This window comes from Falco peregrinus, chromosome 2, assembly GCF_023634155.1.
Source record: "Falco peregrinus isolate bFalPer1 chromosome 2, bFalPer1.pri, whole genome shotgun sequence".
Taxonomy (NCBI): Eukaryota; Metazoa; Chordata; class Aves; order Falconiformes; family Falconidae; genus Falco; species Falco peregrinus.
In genome coordinates, this window is record NC_073722.1 from 94,557,084 (window position 1) to 94,576,862 (window position 19,779).

The window sequence follows — 19,779 nt, forward strand, 5'->3', positions numbered from 1 at the left end:
ATCTCTGGCCTTTCTGAAAAAATGACCTTTATTTTTTGCCTTCAGACAGCAGAGTGTGTCAGTAAGCTCTGTACCTTGGTGCTGTGCAGCAGGGCTGTGCCTCTCTGCTGGAGACCAGGAATGGGGAAGCATTTGCCAGAAGCTGAGAGAAAAGAGAGTGTTTTAGGGAACTGCAGGTAACTTTCAGATTTTAGTATTAGCAAGATGATAAGATGGTTTTCTATCACATGCTTATACAGCAAATCATCACTGGCAGGGAAAAATAAAAAATAACCTGGCTTGTCAGACGTAAATTGTGGCAGTTTAAACTGTTTTTCTTCTTTATAGCTGACAATAGTGAAAAAGCAGTTACAGTAAATCCAGCTGTTGTGTTGTGAGGGTTTGGAGCTCTCCCGCACAACTCGCCCAGAGGAATGCTAAGGAAGATGGGCCTGGATTGCTTGTCAGCAGACAGCGCGCACCGTGCTTCCCTGCAGCACAGCCTCCAACAGCCTTCTTCAGCTGCGGTGGCTTTTCTTGCTGTGGGGTGTTACAGAGGGAGGCTTTACCAGCATCTGTCCTTTCTGCTTTTGCTTGCTGTTAAAGCGCTGCCTGAAGTGGAGGAGTAAAGAATGCATTTAAAACTTGCTCGTGAATCCAGGTTGGGTTTGTTGGCTATAACTTAAGAAGGAAAAGGAGCGGGTTTAAATTACTGTGGTAGAATTAATATTTGTAAACATGAAGTTGAAGAAAGCAAGTACTGCGTTTGGGAAGAGAAATTCAGGCCCATAATATGCCCTAACGCCTGCCCATGTGTCTGCCTCTGCACAGGCTGTCCGTTGTGACACCTCAGAGAGGAGCCAGCTCTGAGATTCCTCCTGATGTTCTGAGCACAAATGCAATATTCTGTCCTCCTCAGATGCTGTCCCTCGCATCCTTGAATTTCCCTCGCTCCTGTTGGGAATGCACCAAGGGTCCCTTTCCCCAATGGGGATTTGAAACTAAACCTTTCAGAGGAACTGCTGGTTGAGTGGTCTCTCTGCATGGTGGACTTCCAACAATGAGCGCAAAGTGCCTTTGTGCCTGAGTGATGAAGGAACACACTGCCAGTACTTAAGTAAGAGCATAGCATGGGGCACGCTGTTGCATAGTATGGATGCTGTCTGTGCACAGTGTCCTGATCCAGTTTTTAGCTTTATGCTGTTCCTACATCGTTGTGCTTCCTCTGCAAATCATGTTGTCTTGCATGGAGGTTTCCATGTTTCCAGAGACAGTCTTCCTTTTCTTGCTTGTTTTCAATGGGAAAGGCAGTAACCACTCTTTCAGTGCTGGGGTTCTCTCGGGTGTTCATTGATTTTACCAGGACTGACAAAAGCAGCTTGATGAACTCTGTTCGACCAGTGTCCCTAAAAAGAGACTGACAGAACCTCAGCTCTGAGACCATTCAGCAGCACATGGAGCCCAAGGCAATCCCTGCAGCACAGAAATACCGTGTCCTCCAGCCATTTGGAGCCTGCCAGAGCCTGTTAATTATGAAAGATAAGTTTGGGGGATAATTAGCACTTGAAGGATGAGCAAATCTATCTGCCCTCCAAGAGGAAGCTTTGACAGAAATGTGTATTTTCCTCGGTGCCAGTGATATGGCACCCAAACCTAATTACGGAATAATTAGAGAATGATGATGTATTTTCCTTTTAAAAACGGTAAGAAGCATATTTAGAATCTGTTCACCAATTAAATGTGATCCAGCAGAGGAGAACACTGATAGCCAGGAATGTCTGGCATCTCATCCCAGCTTTGACGCCTCTCAGTAGCCTTGGAGCAGTACTTCTTTGTGACTGCTGTGCTAGAAGCCAACAGAGCCACACTGTCCCTTGGAGATGCTGGCAGTACTGCTGACGCTTGGCATTTCCACAGCTTTTCCTCAGCGTGGATCCAGGCCAGCTCAAGGGTTGCCATTGCTGGTCTATCATACATCATAATTATTCATGATTTTGTCAGGGGTAGTGAAGGAAGTTCCCAGTGCAGATGGTAGGAAAGAGCTGGGCTGTGAAATGCTGGAGCCCTAGCCCTGAGTTGGCCTGCTGGGGCTCCCTGGCAGCTCTTGGCATGGCTGGACACAGATGTGTCTGGAGCCATGGTTGCGCCAAAGGGCTCTGTATAGACCCTTAATTTCCAGAAGGAATTTACATTTGAAAGAGCGCTGTCGCTTATGGCGTTGCAGGGGGAGGCTGGAGGCATTACAATTGTGTCATGGGGGAAGACTTGTAAGAGGCTGGTTCTTATTAGTTAGTATTTGACGCTGAATCCGGTGAATGTGGAAGCGGACAGGTCCCCACAGCCGGTAGATGGCACTGACTCATTTCGCCGCTCTGTAGAAACCTCCCAGTGTGCTGCAGTCTTTCTCCCGGACCTTTATACCTTCTGCCTTTAGAGGCAGTGATCAGACATACTTGAAGGTTGAGTAAGGCTTTGGCTTCCTTTTGGAACTGTTTGTACTGGGATAAAAATCGCCTTTCTGTGTGCTAAGGAGGTTTTTGGGATCTATTGCTGATGAGGTGTAACGGTGGCTGGTGGCACAGACCTTGCGTTTCTCTGAAGCTTGCACAGTGCTGTGTCTGATGGTGGCTGTTAGGCTGATCCTTGTGGTAATCTTACTTGATATAAATTTAGAAGATGTGATAAGGCAAAAGTGTTGGTGTTTTCTTTCTGGCTTTCCTGGGCTGCATGTTAAGGGTAAAAAACCCCACCAAATCTTTGCAGAAGGGAGAGCTTGTCTGCCCTTGCTCCGGTCCAGCTGTGCTGCAGAGCATTTGGAGGTGCAGTGCTTCAGGCACAGCATCCCCACAACCCTTGCCATGCTGGGGGTGCTGGTGGTCTTTTTTTGTGTCATCCCACCCCTGTCCCTGCCTGAGTTTCATCTCTTTTATTTCCTGCGTTCTTGAGCGGTATCACTGGGGCTTGCTGGCAACTGGCTGCCCTTGAGTTGTTGAGTTAAACAGAGGCAATGAGGAGGTGGTGATCTGCTTGAGGAACATCTCTTGGGAAAGGCTCCTTGTCTGTATGAGGGTCTTGTTGTCAGGAGAAGCTATTGGGTGCAGAGACAGGATTGAATGTTGAAGTGTGGGATTTTAATCAATGAACAGATGGGCAAGTAAGAGATCAAATGCCTGGTGGTAAAGCTGTCACCCAGGTCAAAGCAAGGTTGTTGTGAAAAACGGTTTTGACATTTTTGGCTGTACTGTTTGCAAGGCAAATGGAAACCACGTCACGGATCCAAGTGCAAGACCAAAGGGATTTTTAATTAAAGAGAAAATAGAAGGGTAAGCAAAAAGCAAAGGCTAGATTGCACTGTGGTGATTAGTTCTAGCTGCAAACCAAAGACACTGAGTGAGGGGGTTCAAGGCTAAGTGAGCGATTTAAAGCTCTTAGTGCAAACATTGAGAAGCACAAACAGAAGACTGAATAGATAGCTGAAAACAAAGCTCTGAGAGGGTGCAGGAACAGAGGGCTTTGTTGGCTCTCAACAAATAATGAGGAATATGCTTCTCAGACAGATTGGTTTGCGGCACTGGGAATAAATGGACAAAAGGAGAACTCACAAAGCAGTGCTGCAGCTGAGTGCGACGTTAATTCAGCTAAGCCAGGACTGAGCTGTTCTAACATCAGACCAGTAAGCTTGTTTCAACCAGCAGGTCCCAAGCAAAGCCACTCTGCAATGTCTGGGTATAATGAGGAATGCAATTTAGAGGGAAGAAGGGAATAAGGAGTCCCATCTGTGTGGAAGAAAAGCTCTTTCATTATTGTACTTGTGATCAGCACAGTTTCCCAATCAGGCGTGCATTGCTACTGGTTTGAAGGTCTGGAAGGCAGTGGGGCACAGAAATAGCTGTCCAAAGGGAGTGGGAAATGCTGCTGGGCTGGTCCTGTCCCTGGGCAGGGACAGAGGTGGAAATGGCAGCACTTGGAACACCTCCCTCTTCTAGTATTTGTGAAAAGTTTTCAGCCATGGTGCTGGGAGCTATGAAGAACGGGGAGCAAATGTGAAAAATCTTGGAAAAATCCCAATATATTTTGTGGGAGAAAACATTGTTTCTTGTGGCAGTTCCTGTTCTTGCTGGCTGTCCTGCCTTGGAGTAAGAAACGTCAGCTTTATGGAAGCTGCAGTCATCTGTGTTCCCAAGGTTGAAAAGGATGTTTCTTGGGGAACTCAAGGATCTGTTTCTAACTCCAAGCCTCGCTAGGGACTTCTTGGCCACTTAGTTGCAGTCCCCAAACTCTGTGGGAGCCCTGCCTCAGGGGGGACCTGGGAGAGGGGTAAGGCAAGTGGCTGCACACACATCTCCAGCCTGTCCTTGAAGCTGAGGTGGAAACGCTGACTATAATAAGAGTAATTTTGGACTAACTGCCACATATACTTGACTAATGTGACTCCACACCAGGCAATCTGGAAATATATTAAACCCATGAGCTACTGCAGCGATGATTTGCATGTCAATAACAGAAGGGAAATTGCCTCCCACAGTCTCCTCTCTGGGTTTTGATCCTGTGAAGTGCCAGGTATCCCCAACTCCTGTCCATTTAATTGATTCCAGGAAGCAGTGGAGACCTCCTGGGATAATGAGGCCTTCTGGGGTAAGATGCTCAGTTAATCTCTTGCTTCTACCTCCCTGCTCCTCTGGCTGAGTGAAGGGGGGGGTTCAGCTAAAAATGCAACAAAAGCGATGCTAGTTAAGAGGGATTTAGTGTCAGTGTCTATGTAGGTGCGTGCTCCTGCTGTCTGTCCTCCTGGCACTCTACACAGAGCTTAATCGGTCTCTGACTGAGTGTCGGGGAGCACAGAAACCTGCTTAGGAGACAGCAGAAGGATGAACAGCTTCCCAATAGCCAGCCAGGGGTGAAAACAACCTCCTGGTCCTTTCCAGGTGCCAGAGGAGCAGCCAGATCAGGGCAGCACTCACAGCGCAGCCTGGCAGAGAAGGGTGGAGAGCTGTCCTTGCCGCAGCAGAGACCTCTTCCAGCCGCCACGCTTACTGGGGATGCATTTGCAAGATGCATTGTTTAATAGTTAAAACTCTGCATGCTTGCTGTCTCCAGGGCAATCGAGGACAAGAAGGACTAAACCAGGCAAGAGGGTAGGTGTTCTGTAGGAGCAGATTACAAAAGGAGCTATTCTACCTTGTAAGATTCTCAGCTCGCCTCCTGCTAAGGTACTGACAGCTGTCAGAGCTTAGCTGGTATCCCACAGAGATTTGGGATGGCAAGGCAACAGCTTGTCAAACTCGGAGGTGGCACTTCTCCTTGCTGATGCGATGGTGGGACAGACGTGGCCGAAGGTGATCCCTCCTGTGGGTGGGGAGCATGAAGCTGGCACTGCTGGTGTCTCTGGGGCCTGTGTGTGTGCCCAGGGAGATGCCAGTGCCATCGGCTGTAGTGGGGCTGGAGGCAGTGGTGGCCCTGGAGGCCACGGGCAGTGCACTGTGGTGCTCTGAGGACAGAGAGCCTCTTCTAGTCTTAGATGTCCTCAAGTTCTTCCCTTCTTGGACTTCATTTAAAAAACTCACCCTTTTTAGATCTGGGAATGACAAGTCCTTATTACTCTTGTCTTTATTTTCTATTTTTCTTGGTGATGCTCAGCGACGGGAGGCCTTTGGCAGCTGAGAATGGAGGCAGCGATGTTGTCTGGCCGGAGGCACTTCCTCACAGGCGGCTGTCTCCCTGCTGTCTCCATCCTGCCTGCTTTGGCTTGGGGGACCAGGATGTCCTCCTGCTGCCTGCCAGAGCCCCGGGCACAGGATGCAGCCGGGGGAGAGGCACAATCTGAGAGTGGTCTGGGGACAGGCGTGTGCTGTGGAGGGCCACGGGGTGGCTGCTGAAAAGGGGGACGTACTTAAAGATGCCGGGAGAGGGGAGGATGCTCAGTCACCATGGCAACTGCAGACAGTGCAACAATGCTGGGGAGGCAGCGATGTGTCCTGGCAGTAGTGCTGGGGGATGCTCGGGGGGCTGCGAGTGAGCCTTGGCCAGCGGGTCCCAGTCCTGGGCTGATTTCCATCATTTCAGTCTTTTGGTCAGTGTGGACTGACTGTGAGGGTCTCTGGTCAGCCAGGACTGCCCTGGGCGGTGCTTGATGACAGGGATGCTCCCTGACTGCAGTCTTTAAGAGCTATTTAAGTTCCTAAATCCCAGGAAGGGAAGCAGAGGCTCAGGAACAGAAGCTGGCCACTCTGGCTTTGCTTCTCCATGGATCTAAGTTTCCAGAGGCTCCCAGAGCCTGAGATATTAAAATGGCTCTTTATATGTGCTGATTGTTAAAAACACAAACCAAAGCAGGTGGATGATCCTTTATTAAAGCATCAAGCACCTCTGTGGTTAGTAATGCTGATGTAGAGATCTGATCTCAGGAGCTCCACACAACTGTTTTCTGAGCACCTACGCTCAGAAACAAGGCAAGAGTTGGAAGAAATGGATTTGCAAAGCAATCTGTGCTCCTGTCAGCAGAGCTCAGATGCTGACTCGAGAGTCCTCTTGGAAATATGGAGAAAGAGCATGTGTAGTTCATGGCTTTCCATGGTGCTCTGTTAATTTTCCTGCATGCTGCTAAATAAAATGTGTCCTCTGAAATTCTGCCAAATTAAAACTCGGGCTCCCCTCTCCCCCCTGCCGGTAACAGTGCGGAGAACAGCCCCTGTTTATTACCAGTAGTCTAACTCCATCTTTATCAGGTTCCTCCAGCGCTCTGCAAAACTCGAGTTGTTAAACAATTCACTTTATATGGCTGGATTTAATTACTTTGGAGATGGAATGTTAAATCTCCTCCATTGGGCTTTATGGCTTTCAACAGGAAGAGGTTGAGCTGGAACAGGAGCTGCGTGTAAATCTCTCTCTGCGCTGGTATGTAGGGCAAGCACCGCAAGCAGCTTTTGCAAGCGCTCAGCATCGCGTGGCAGCTGCTTGCTGTGCTGTCCGTTCCTGTGCCCTGGCCGCCTCTTCCCAAAAGGGGTGATGCTGGGGCGGGCTGCGGCAGGCTCCCATTCGGGCTCGGGGAAGGGATGGGAAAAGCTGAGCGTGGTGTGCTGATGTGCCAGCTCTGTCTGGCCCTCATCCTGTGGGATGTGGGTGCAGTGTGCTGGTGGAGAGGACTGAGCTGCGCCTTTCCCCAGGAATGCAGTGCAGGCACCGTGGAAATAAATACCGCGCAGCTAGGGCACGGGGAGATGGGCTCGTGCCTTGTCTTGTCAGCTCAGGTGATTTGTCTAAACCCCTGCGCTGTCTCAGCGATGAGGAAGCCTTTCTGATGAAGTGCTGCTGTTACAGTTCCTTGCCTCATAGCCAACTTGTTACCTGCTTTCTGGTACTAGAATCTCATGCCTGTGTCCCTCTGCATGCTGTTCCCCCAGCGCAGCTCCCCACAGTGAGGGATTGTCAGGGTGAGCTCTGGCTTGCTGCTCTTTCCTCACCTGCCTTTCACTGGTGTCCAGAAGCTGCAGCTTACATCTGTGCTGGTTTTAGCTAATGATCAGCTACTGCCAGGTGAGCCTAGACCCCAGCGCATGGTGTTGGCAGCTGGATGCAGTTCAGGTGCTGAAAGTGGTGGCACATCTGTTGCTTTTGCTGGCTGGGTCGGCATCCTGCCTTTGCACAGAGTGGCGAGGTGCCGCCCTTTTCTCAGAGATCTGTCCATTTTGGAAGCAATTCTAAGATTGCAATGTCTGGGAGAAATGGCAAAGGGCTTCAGGCAAGAGCTAGGAGCTATGTGGAATTACTTCAGTGGAGCTGATGTTTGCTGAATGTTTCGGTAAATGGCCAGTGCTGGGTCATGATTCAGTGCAGCTCCTCTGGGGACGGGACTGTAGTTCAGCCAGCGGTGCTGCTCAGCCAGGACGATGCTCTCTACTTTGGTGGGGATCAGCGTTCAAGGACTTTTTACTCTAGAGGGAAACGGGAATGTTTCTCCATTCGTGCACTCGTGGCTGATGGTGCATCTGTGTCATATATCCAGGGCTGCCAAGGAAGAGAAAAGTCTGGATGGAGGTGTCCCTTTGCTGTCCCACTGAGCTGTGCTCAGGGAAGATGTCTGGTGCTTACCTGGCCTCTGCTCTGGGAGGGCTGGGTCACTCGTTAGTCCAGCTACCAAATTAGTGACAGATCGTGCAGAAAACATCGGCTTGCCTGGGAACCCTTGAATGTCAGGAGTATATGGTAGCCCCATCTTTTATAGTTACTTTATTTGCAGACGTTTAATTGAGGCTTCTGCTGACGTTTGGGTTATGTGCCTCGCCAGCCATGGGCAGTAGGCTGGGCAGGGTCCCTGACTTCCCAGAGCATGAGCCTGCTAATAACCAGGCTTGTGCAGAACCCAATCTTTGCTGTGTTTTTGTTCTTGTTTAGTTATTACATTTAGTCTCTAGTGACTACAGAGCTGACAGCTGGTAAAGATTTGCATATGGCATGAAATTGAGTTCATTTTAATGTCTAATCTGTGCAAAGCTGAAATTTGGTTTCTAAAAGCCTTGCTTTGCCTTATCATTTCTGGCACATCTGCTTCATGCATTAGCCTTTGATTTCTAAAAGTTTATTTTCCCTGTATTTCACCAGGATGAACAATTAGAGCAGCTCTTTGCAACCTTTTGTAAATGCTTTAACACCAGAGCTCAGGATTCTCTGGGAGCGTGCAGCAAGTGTTCTGCCTAGCGGTTGAGGTACATCCTTTGCGTTTCCAACGTGTCTTTCTGCTGGGCTCTTCCCAGCAGCTATCTGCCATGAGATGCTCTTCTAGCCCTTGCTGCTATGGCATGTTCGGCAGCGTGCTCTGGGATTACACAATGCTGGCCATAAACGGGCTCCTTCCAGCCAGCGGCTCTTTGACCAGCTTCCCTCCAGCGTGCAAAAGTTACTTCTAAACCTTCGTTTGTCCTCAAAGCCTGAAGCCGACATCAGAACTGGGCTGTGCTATTTATTTCAGTGTCTCTTCAGTCTTCTCTCGCTCACCTCTTATGTGAAGTGTTGAGAGGGAGACAAGCTGTGCCCAGCATGGGGTATGGGTATGGTGGGGAAATTGCTCTTAGACCTCATCTCCACTCAGGGAGTACAGAGATAATTTCTCAGGTGCCAGGAGCCCTGCAGGAGCAGGTCCTGCAGCTTGTAACGTTCCCAGTTCTCTGTCCCTGAGACCAGAGCGTGCCTTGTCAGGGCTGTTTGTAGGAGTGTTGTACGAGAGGTCACAATAACACAGCAGTTGCTAAAGCCAAACCAGTGACTTGTCTCATATCTAACAGGGCTCTTTATTGGTATTCTATAGAGCAGAGAAAATGCTAGGTGGATGTTGTGAACACTTTGTAGGAGCGGTTTCCCTCAAAGTAAATGAGCTGGTGGGCTGGCCTTCCAGTACAGCTGTGCTCATGGTGCCCGGCTTTGGGAGAAGATGCCAAAAAGGTCTGGCAGGAGCATTTGATGTTTGTGAGATGTCATTTCTGATTCAGGTCTCTCCACCCCAGTAGTGTTTCGAAGATCCAGGAATGCAGCTGGAGCACCTGAAAGGAGGTTCTTGAATATTTCCAGTTGGGAAAGAAGTGAAAAATACTCTGAATCTCAAGAAGCTCGTGCTGATAAGGCATCCATCCAGCTGTGGCCCTGGAGCAGAGCTCTTGCAAGCAGTTACTCTTACACAGACCAAAGTGGCTTAGGTTTGTTCGTGCGCTGGAGGGGAGTTCAGATCCAGACAGCAGAGAAGGGGGATGCAGGGGCAGAGTTGCTGGAAACAGGAGGTGGGCTGGGCTGGCCGAGACCTGTCCCAGTGGGCTCCCTCCAGCACGACTGTGGCTCAGTAATGCTGAAGCTGGAGAAAGCGCTTGACCTGCTCTTTCCTCCTGCTCTGCAATAAAGATCTTGGTGTTATTCAGACATCAGCTAATCAGCTCCTTGGGATGTGTCTCCTTCTCCTTCACCTGCCTTTTCAGGTGGGGCAGGTGAAGCCTGGGGCGGTGAGAGGACAGATTCTGATCACACAGCTGTGAAGCTGGGACAGAATTCAGCTGGTGCAGAGTGCTCTGCCACAGCCCCAGCCTCCTTGCCTGCCCTGGGTACGTGGTCTCTGCTTGAAAAGAGGCAGCAAGCAGAAGCAGTGAGTGGATTTGACAAGAGCGCAGTAGTCTTGGGTTTGTGTAATGAGCTGGAATTGCAAATGTTGTGAATATAACGATGAGAAAAGAGTAGAATGCACTGCAGTTGTCGCTATGGGAGGTCTAACCTTTCAGAGCTTGAAATTCAGGACTGAGAAAGCAAAATCCTAGCTTTTTGGCAAATTATGTGAGTTTTCCTCCAGACCATCTGGAATCAAGTTTAGGGTTGTGGGGGGTTTTTTGGTTGGTTTTTTTGTTTTGTTTTGTTGTTGGGTTTTTTTTTTTGCTTTAAAGTGTCTTTTTTAGCAGGCAAGACATCTAGAGACTGAATAAGGAAGCAGGTAGGGGCGGGAAAAGCAGCAGGCCTGCAGCTCATGCACAGAAGCCATTTTGTAAAGCTGTGATGATGCTGAACCCTCTCTTGCTTTAGCCTCCCCAGCATGGTCAGGAGTTGAGCCAGAGGGCTTCTGCCTGCTTTTTGGTGTCAGCAGGGTCTGTGGGGAGCTCTGTCCTGTCCCTGCCGCACTCAGCCCTTGCAGGATGCCACCGAGCACCCAAGTTTGCCTTTTGCTGACCAAGGAGTCACACCTGGGTTTGAAGATTCTCTCCGTCGCTCAGTGCTCCAAGTGACTTGGGGTCTGAGCCCTGGCATCTGCATAGGGCCGAAGAGATGTGATGGGGGAGCTGTCGGCTGGCATCAGGAAACGCCTCAGAGGAGTTAAAAGATGGTATATTTTGTTGTGGAGGGAGAACAAGTTCTAGCAGAGATGGGCTCCACCTTTGTCTCACCCTGGCTGCCGTGAGGGTCATGCACACGTCCTCCATGCTGGCATCTATTGGTGCTGTTGCTCGAAAGATCCTAGCGTAAAAAAGGCTCTCAATTCAGGCGGCTGCTCATTTGAAGAAATCAATTAAATTAAATTGGACTGGGTAGAGGCACAATATGGGTGCGAAAGGCTGTGGCAGAGGGCTGTAAATCCTGGTTTCTGCAGTGCTGGAGCTGCCCCTGCGCTTTCTGTCTTCCCCCTTCCCCTGAAATCAAAATCTTTTTCCAGCTCCTTCCCTTGTCCTTGCTTCTGCTCTTCTTGAGGAGGAGAGGAGGTTGGCAGGGCAAGAATTGCAGAGCAGGAGAGCCAATAAATCGTTGCTGTATTTTGCACGAAGCCGCATGGGGTTGTGTGCTCGTGCCGTGGGCAGCGCTGTGACCCAGACGCCACAGAAGCAGCCGCCTGGCCGTGCCAAGCAGCGCCTGCCCCAGGAGTCGGCCGTTCTGAGAGCTTCTTGCCTCATTCCAAAGAAACACTGATTTGCTAGGGGTAATTAATTTTGCAGTGGTTTGGTTGCTTGAGGGGGCAGTAAAAGCGGACAGGTTGATCTCAGCTGTGTTTGAATGCAGCTTCCCTGCCGGCCTCTGTGCATAACTGCTGCTGTGGCTGGGTTCCCTGCTCCGCGGCAATTGAACAAAACCACACAAACAGCTCCTGGGTTAATGAGATTAAATGTATCCAGTGGAACAACATCTCTATTTGTCTGGAGCGTGCTTCTTGTCCAGGCACTATTTAAAACTGTGTTTGAAGTCGTGAGGCTTTGCAAATCCGCCTCTCTGTGGGTACCATCTCTAAGATTTGGTCTGAAGTAGGGTGGAAATTTCCCCCCCTTGGGCTCATCAAAGCCCTCCCTGGTGCTGAGCTGTGCTGGCAGCCAGCCGACAGGCTGATCCCCCAGACCCAGGGGTGCTGGTTTTAATGCTGCTGGGAGCTCCCTGCACTACTTTGGCAGCAGAATGGAAGGAGTGGGGATTTTGAAATAAGCACGGCAGGGAAGAAAACCCCATGATCTGAAGCAAGCAGGCGAAATCTCATTTTCTCCTTGAGTTTCAGAGGGCTGAGCAGCAAACAAACAATTATTTCCCTGCGACTTTGCTGGGTAGATCTATAATTCCTGAGTGACAGGGAACCAGTGCTCCGAAAGCGAGCTGCTGGCTGATGGATAACTGGGGCGATGGAGGGGATGATGATCTGCTGGCACAGAGTGCTCCCACCACCTGCCACACGGTAAATCAGCGCGACAGTGAGAGACCTCCTCGGGGCTGCAGAGATGCCTCTGTCCCTCGCTCCTGGGACCCGTCACAGCTTGCTGAGCCTCGGAGGTGTGGGGCTGAGGTCTGGCAAGGCAGAAAATAGCAATGCTATGAAGCAATGCGTGGAAGGAGCAAGCTATTCTGTGTTGCAGTTCCCCACACACACCTCAGTGCACAGAGTTTTATGTAGTGTAAGATTTGTTGTGTTATTGGAAATGGCATTTTGACTGGGGTTTGTACAAGGGAGTGCTGCTAAATATAATGCAATTGTTATTTCTTTCAAGCATAGCTTTAATTTTTCTCTAATCCCATGGCATAGAAATTCAAATCTGGTTCTTTTGTGGGGAAAGAAGATGCGATTTCCCCTGTCTTTCTCAGCAGTCATTTTATAAATTGGAGAAAAGTGGTTCCAGTGAGGTTGCTAATGGTGGGCAGGGGGTCAGGTTGGGAGCCTGGCTGTGCTCTGAGACCCCTGGGGACAGCTCCAGCTCCCTGCTATAGCCAGCAGCAGCCTGTTGCAGTTTTGATTTTCAAGGAAAATCAGCTAAAGTTCTCCCAGCCCAACAAGCTCTTTTCTGGTATTGCAGTGATGTTCAAGTCAGTCCTCTGCCTAGTTAGCTTGTAAATATTACTGCAAGTTTTTTTCTCTTTTTAGGCCAAGCGCATCATGTTAAGACAGTAAGTGGAAGGAGAAATGCGTTATGCAAACCATGAGGGAAAAGCATCTGTTTCCCTCTCTCCCATTCCCAGCGCAACCTGCCGCTTAAATGGAACAAATACACAGCATCTGAAAAGTACCTGTTGTTGTTGGGGAAGAGAGAGAGACATTTTAAGGTGTTGGTATTGAAGTTTCTCTGAAGGACCATGCAGCTGGGGCCTAAAATGTGTTGGGAACCACAGCAGAGGACGGGAAATGCACCCTCCCTGTTAGCAGGGGGGGATGCTCACTGGGTGCATGGGGCAGGACTAGGGTGAAATCCCCCAGAAGATACATCAGCCTTAGTAAAACTGTTTGATGGTCGCAGTCCAGCAGGAACTGGGGAGATATCCCTGTGTCAGCTCGGTTACCTGCGCTGGACGGTCCTGGAGAACAGAGCTGGGGTCCCCTGGGTGCCACCTGCCCGTACGGAGCATCCCTTGCTGCTGCCCCTGAGTGTGGTTTTCACTGGGGAACTGCCGAAAATGTGCTTGGCAGGGCTGGGGTTGCGCCTGGAGCCTGAGGCTGGAGAAACACAATTTAGCACCATGGCTTCTGACTAAAATGACTTCACAGGGTTGAGAGGGGCATTGGCAGAGCCAGAGCTGGGAGTATGCTTGGACTCAACGGTCTTTTCCAACCTAAATGGTTCTATGAGTCTATGCTGTAGGGCATATGCTGGCTGCGCTGGGGCAGGCAGGGACGAAGCATGGCCTCAAACTTCACTGGCATCCTGCCCTCCTTCCCCTTTCCCATCTCAGTTTTGATTTTCCCAACCAAGCCCTGAGTCTGGGCAGCTCTTGCCTTCTGGAGTCATTGGAGAAGCTCTGGTATTGCTTGGGTTTAAGCTTAAAATAACCTGGAATCATCTCTTCATGTTTCCTGAAGTCTGCTTTGCTTTCCAAACCTGGGTGAGAGTCACCACAATGCAAGCAGGAATTAAAAGCCGTTGCAAGCCCTGGGTTGAAGTCCATGTGTATTTTACGGGCCCGCAACAACTAGGGCAGGAGCTGTTCCCCTGATAAGCATTATTTTGGATCACAATAAAAGCCACATCAGATCAAGGCTTTTGGCAAGACTCATTTTATAGTGGTTATTAAAGGCTGAAGTGAACTGCTTGGGGATGGGCCCCAGGGTGCATCAGTAAATAGAGAAAGCAGAGGATCAAATAAAATGAAACATGTTTTGGGTCTCTGAAAACCATCTTTAGAGAAAGAGCTTGGCATTATTATTATTTTCAGTCTAATGTTGTTTTCCGCCTAAGTAATGTCGGGGAAGTGTCTTGAATAGCTTCCTAATTTGCGAGGGTCCCAAAGGCATAACATTCAGAAGGAATTGGATTAACACTTATGAAAAATAAATTACAGGCTGAGTGCTCATTAGATGATTTTGAATTTATTGATCTAAGGCTGGAGCATTAGAAAATAGAGGGGGGAAATAACTGACAGCACTTTATCCCCAAACATGCATGATTCTTTTAACAAATAAACAAGGGGATCAGGCAGCAGTTTTCTGGTGACCCCTCTGATTTGAGGAGCTCGCTGAGCAGGGCAGAGGGCCAGAGCCACTGGGCTTGGGGCTCTCATGGAGCCATCAGGGCAGGTGGAAAAGCCTGAGGGACTTCCTTGGCTTTGGCAGTCTGCGATGGCCCAGGGGAAGAGTGTGATGCTGTGGTCTGCTCCATCATCTAGATGGGCACTAGATCTCCCTCCTGAAGATGCTGTCGGGAGTGAGCTCGTAGAGAAGATGGAGCCAGGCTCTTCTTTGGGCACAGAGTGAAAGGCAAAAGGCAGATGGCAGGAGGAAAAAACCCTTTGCGGTGCCAGGGGATCACCCCTGGGATGGGGGCTAGAGCGGTAGTGGAATCTCTGTCTTTGGAGATGCTCAGAGCTCACCTGAAGGTCCTGAGCTGCCTGATGTACTGGGAGGCTGGCTCTGCTTTGAGCTGTGGCTCAGGCTAGATGATTTCCAAGGTCCCTTCCAACCTCAATTAATCTGTGATTAATGAAAACCGCTCCAGGGACAAGTGTGCTTTTACCCATCTTGAGCTCCAGCTTGCCCCTCCTTGTTGACCACAGCAGCTAGCCAGCAAGTGGTGCAGTCCCAGGGTGCAAACCATCAGTGCCCTTGTGCAAAAGGCACCCAAACGGGGTTGGCTTGAACAGCAACATTATGGGGTTTTGCCACGCGTTTGGAAATTTTAACAGGCATTTGCCATGCAATGTGATTTTTATTGCTGTTTTCTCAGTCTGAGCAAGCTGTGCCCTCTCTCGAGGCTCTCTCTGCCTGTTGCAGGCCTGCTATAGCAAAGTAAGTTTCAGTGAAAGCTGGAAACTTGGCAGACTTCTGTGGTATAAAGTGAAGCTGGTGTTTCTTTTTAAAGGCTGAAAGCAAATACGTCCCAGGAACTGACAGTCCATTAAAAACAAAGATAACAGTCTCTGGGTGCCTTTCTGCTGGCAGTCGTCTGGCTTCCCATATTTACTTGATAACGTGATGGCTAGTGCAGCAGGCACTGATATCTAAAAATAAACAAGAGAACTGTTCCTTCTGGCTCTGGGTCAATCTGGTTTGGGGGAAAATGGTCCATAACCCAAGCTCAGGAAATCACACTACTGTTTTTTTAACTTAAAGCAGAATTTGCAGTACCATGCCGTATAAATGAAGAGCAGCCGTAATGAGATATTTATCACAAGGAAATGGTGTGGTTTTCCACATGGGTCAGCATGGGTGTGCATGCCACCACGTTGCTCTTACTGGTGTTACTGGTCCTGCTCTCAGCGAAGTTTTGGTTCCAACATGCTTGTCTGGGGCTCCCTGCCCTGGGGTAGATGCAATTCTTCTTGCCATGGCGTTGCTTGGAACAGGTCGGCAGTACCCACCCAGCCTCAGAACCATCCTGCTGGTTTGTACTGGAAGCAGTGGGATGGGCTTGCTGGGGCAGCTGTGCCTATTGCCACCCTGGAATGGGGGAAAGGGCTGACCTGGGGAGTCTGGATATACCTGGAGGATTTCTTTGCCCTGAAGGCTCCTGTGGCAGTGATCTGGCTTCGATGGCTGGGCTCAGATCTGAGCTGCCAGCTGCGGGTTTTGGCCATCGGCAAGGTGGGCACCTATTAAAGTCAATTACATATGAACTGCACACGCAGAGAGCTTTGTCTTAAAAAATAAAGTGAAATTTTCATTCTGAATTGAATCAGAAGCTTTTCTTTACTTTGTTTAATTTTTTTCCCCTCTTTCCTTCCTGGAGACAGGTTTGGACTTTGTTCGGCAGCGGCAGCTGGCGGCTTGGTTGTGGGGATCTCATGCCCTTCCTCAACAGTGGACATAAATCCTCCCAAAGGGAGGGAAGGAGAAATACACCGCTGCCGAGCTGCTGCCATAAATCCCTGGGAAGCCAGGGCCATGCCAGGAGCTCTCCCATGGCAAGTGTCGCTGCGGGGCCATTCCTGGGTTCAAGCTTGGGTGTGAGATAGACGAGGGGTGTTGAAGGAGGAGCAGTGCTTCCGATTAAAGGATTTGCCAACATCTAATGAAACAAGAGCCTCCAGGCTTCCATTAATTAACAAATTAGCTCTTCAAAAGTCTCCTTAATTTGTGGAATATAAAGCTGCCCTATTAATTAAACAAGAGGACAGATTTTAATTTGCCTGGCAAAATCGCACATTTAATTGATAAACGATTCATTTAAACCCTTGTTGGTGAACGTTTCCAGAAAACTGGTGGGGGACAAGCGAGGGTACAGCACCCACACCTGGGGCATGAGCTGCTGGCTGTACTGTGCTCCCTGGCATCGCCATGGCTCGGGGACCACCGACTGTCCCCTGCTGCTGATCCCGTCACCTATCCTCCCCCTGTCTCCTCTGCCACTACTTAATTGACCCATCCACTAATTGGGTCTAATTACATCCAACCACTTGTTCCTTTTCGCCTAAATCCTGTTTTCCGTGATTGGCAAATTATTTAGCAGAGCTGCTCACTGGTAGTTCCAGGCGTTTGCTGGGGTTCGGGGGGATGCCAGGTTGGGGCTGGTGGATGCCCTGGCAGGTGGGTAAAGCCCTCGAGGATGGGATGCCCAGGGGAATGCTTTACCTCTCCCTCGGTAAGACGTGCGCCGCTTCATGTTCCTGGCTAGCAATAAAAGCAGCTCACTGCGGTCCCTCGACCCTGCGGCCAGAATTTCTTCCTGCACTTGAAGGACAGGGGGATAATCAGAGGTTGCCTGACACCGAGATGATCTCCATGTGGGATTAGTTGCGCACACAGCATCTCCCTAGCCAGATGTCCTGGGGAAGCAGCATCGAGCTGGGGTACCCCAGGTTCCCCTTTACCAACTTTTTTTTCCCCCAAAAAAAAGTAAACAAAAGTCTTTAACAGGAGAGTGGGTGAATTATGTGGAGTCCTGCCCAAGTTTTCAATTTAGCTCTATTGATTTATAAGGTCTTTTCAATTACTGAATCCTTCTCAGTAGCAGCATGCGGAGCAGTTGTACGTGAGCTTCATACTCCATTGGGCTGGGCACTGTGGCGAGGACCTTCTGTGTCTGCTCCAGGCTGACCAAGGCACAAATAATGAGGATTTCCTCTGCAATGTTTAGTAAATAAAAATCAGGAAATCATTAGCACAAGAACTTGTCTTACATGAAGAAAAGACTGGAGGAAAATGGGATGTGCGGGAGTTATCATGAACATAATATATGAAGCAATTTGAATTCAGAAGAAGGCAATTTGAAATCTTATTAAATTTTCTTCTTCTTTTATTTTTTTTATTGTGTGAGCATGGTTGGGTGATTTCTGAGGGAGCTGGAGATTAAAAAAATACTTGAATAAAAAGAAGTGACCTTCCATTGCTGCTGGTCTTGGGCTGCCTCTGCCACCTCATGGCTCTCGGACAGGAGCTGCCGGCTGGGGAAGACACAAAGGGTCAGGAGCCTGAAAAGCTGTGAAATTCACCCAAAACCAGAGCAGCCCACACCTGATCATTTCACTTTCTCTTCCTAGTGAGTGCTGGAGTACTAATAACCTTTTGGTGTAAAATTACTGCATTTTAAAAATTTCATTATGTCTCTATGTCACGGGACATAAAACAGAGGCAAACCTAATTAAATTACCAAGAATTAAATTGTTGGCCCCTCTGGCAAAGCCTGGGGGGAGGTGGTTGGTTCCTCCAGCTTTGCAAGGGATCTGAATTATTCAGCTCAGCTCTTTTCCCGGCAAAGCTGTAGCCAAGCTGCCCGGAGCGGTAGGGAAGGAGCCCAGCTCAGCCCCTGCAGCGGCCAGGGGAAGCTGGGGTGGGAGGGAAGTGATGCTCGTGGTGGATTTATTTATTAAGGTCCATAATTAATAGTGAAGACATCCATGGGAGAGGGAAACCGTTGCCTCTGGGAGGACGGGAGGAGGATGGGATGATTTTGGTGCAATTTAGAAGAAAACCTATAAAGGCACCAGGCTGCAAATACTGAAGTTCCTGCAGGCTCAGCAGGAGGTTTCCTCCATCAGTGTGGATGCAGCTGGGGAGCTTGTGCTGGGGGACAGTCCCCAGCCCGGCTGCTGACCTTGCTTTCCCCATCCCAGGGCCGATTATTTCAACATACTTTTGCAGCCCTTTGATGTGGCTTGTTTCTGAAACTCCAGCAGCAATTTGCTGAGGATTTCCCTGCCAGTTTGGGAGAGGCCAGGAGAGGAGGGGGCCGAGCGTGGCTGTGCTTCCCATCTCTGCCTGCACCCGGCGATGCAGCCGGTGCCTATCCAGAGCCCTTTGTCAAGCCACCATCACCCGCTGGTGGTGCCGGGGCAGCCGCTTCAGCAGGATCAGGAACATTGTTGGTCACAGGAGATGAGAATGGCACCGGTGCTGTGGCACATCACGCCGCATCCCTTGGGAGAGCACTGTATCCATCCCTGTTAGCGATGGCTGGTGAGGTGAAGCGTGATTAAAATAAATCTGCTTATAAATAGAAAGGTGTGCTCCCTGTTACAGGGGGCGTTCCCTGTCGCAGGGGGACACAGGGTGAGATGTTCCTGCCCAGCCTTCTCCTTCCTTATGCATTTGAGAGCCAGAGCAGACATCGCCGGGCTGCTGTCCTTCGCTGGCTTCAGGCTCATTGATACGGCTGTTTGCTCATCCCCACAGTCCTGGGATGATGGGATGTAGTGGTGAAACCCAGGACCCACAGCCTGGGTCCAGCCGAGTCCGCTGACCCCATCCCACATGCTCTGAGGTAGTTTTAACCCCCAGACCCCACTGAGGGTACCAGGTGGACCCAGCACAGACCCTTCAGGTTGCATGGCTCAGCCTGGAGGAGCCTCGCTGGGGCTGGTTGGTCTCCTGGGGCAGCAGGGAGGTTTGGTTTTCCCTTCGCAACGCAGATTGCTCTGGAATTGATGCTGTCCTTCATCTCTGGAGAGGGGCTGTGCCCTTCCTGCTAGTAGAAAGCAGCTTCTCAGCCACCCCGGAGCAGGTCGTGAGCTCCATCGGTGGATCTGCAGCAATCTCAGCGCCGGCTGTGTGGATGCGATGCTGGTGCTTTCAGCTGGTTCTCCCCTTCCTGCAGTCTCCCCAGGGGCTTGGTGTACCGCAGCCCTGCCGACAGAAGCGAGGAGCAGGGTCCGAAATCTGCTGACAGGTTGTGCCCTGTGAGAAGAAATTAGGACTGGGCTGCTCTGAAAGAGTCTCTGGAGGTGCTGCAAGCAGGGCTGTAGAGGCTTGGGTAAGATGGTGTCCCACCCCCTGCATCCCATGTTTCTCCATAATTGCTCCATGCATTTATCCCATGGGACTGGTAATGATGCTGTGGGGCTGGTACCCCTGACCATGGCCCACCCCACTGCTGGGAAGGGAGGATGGATCCACCCCAAAGTCACCTTCTCCAGCTGAAATTTCAGGCGCTCCTTCACTTGGTA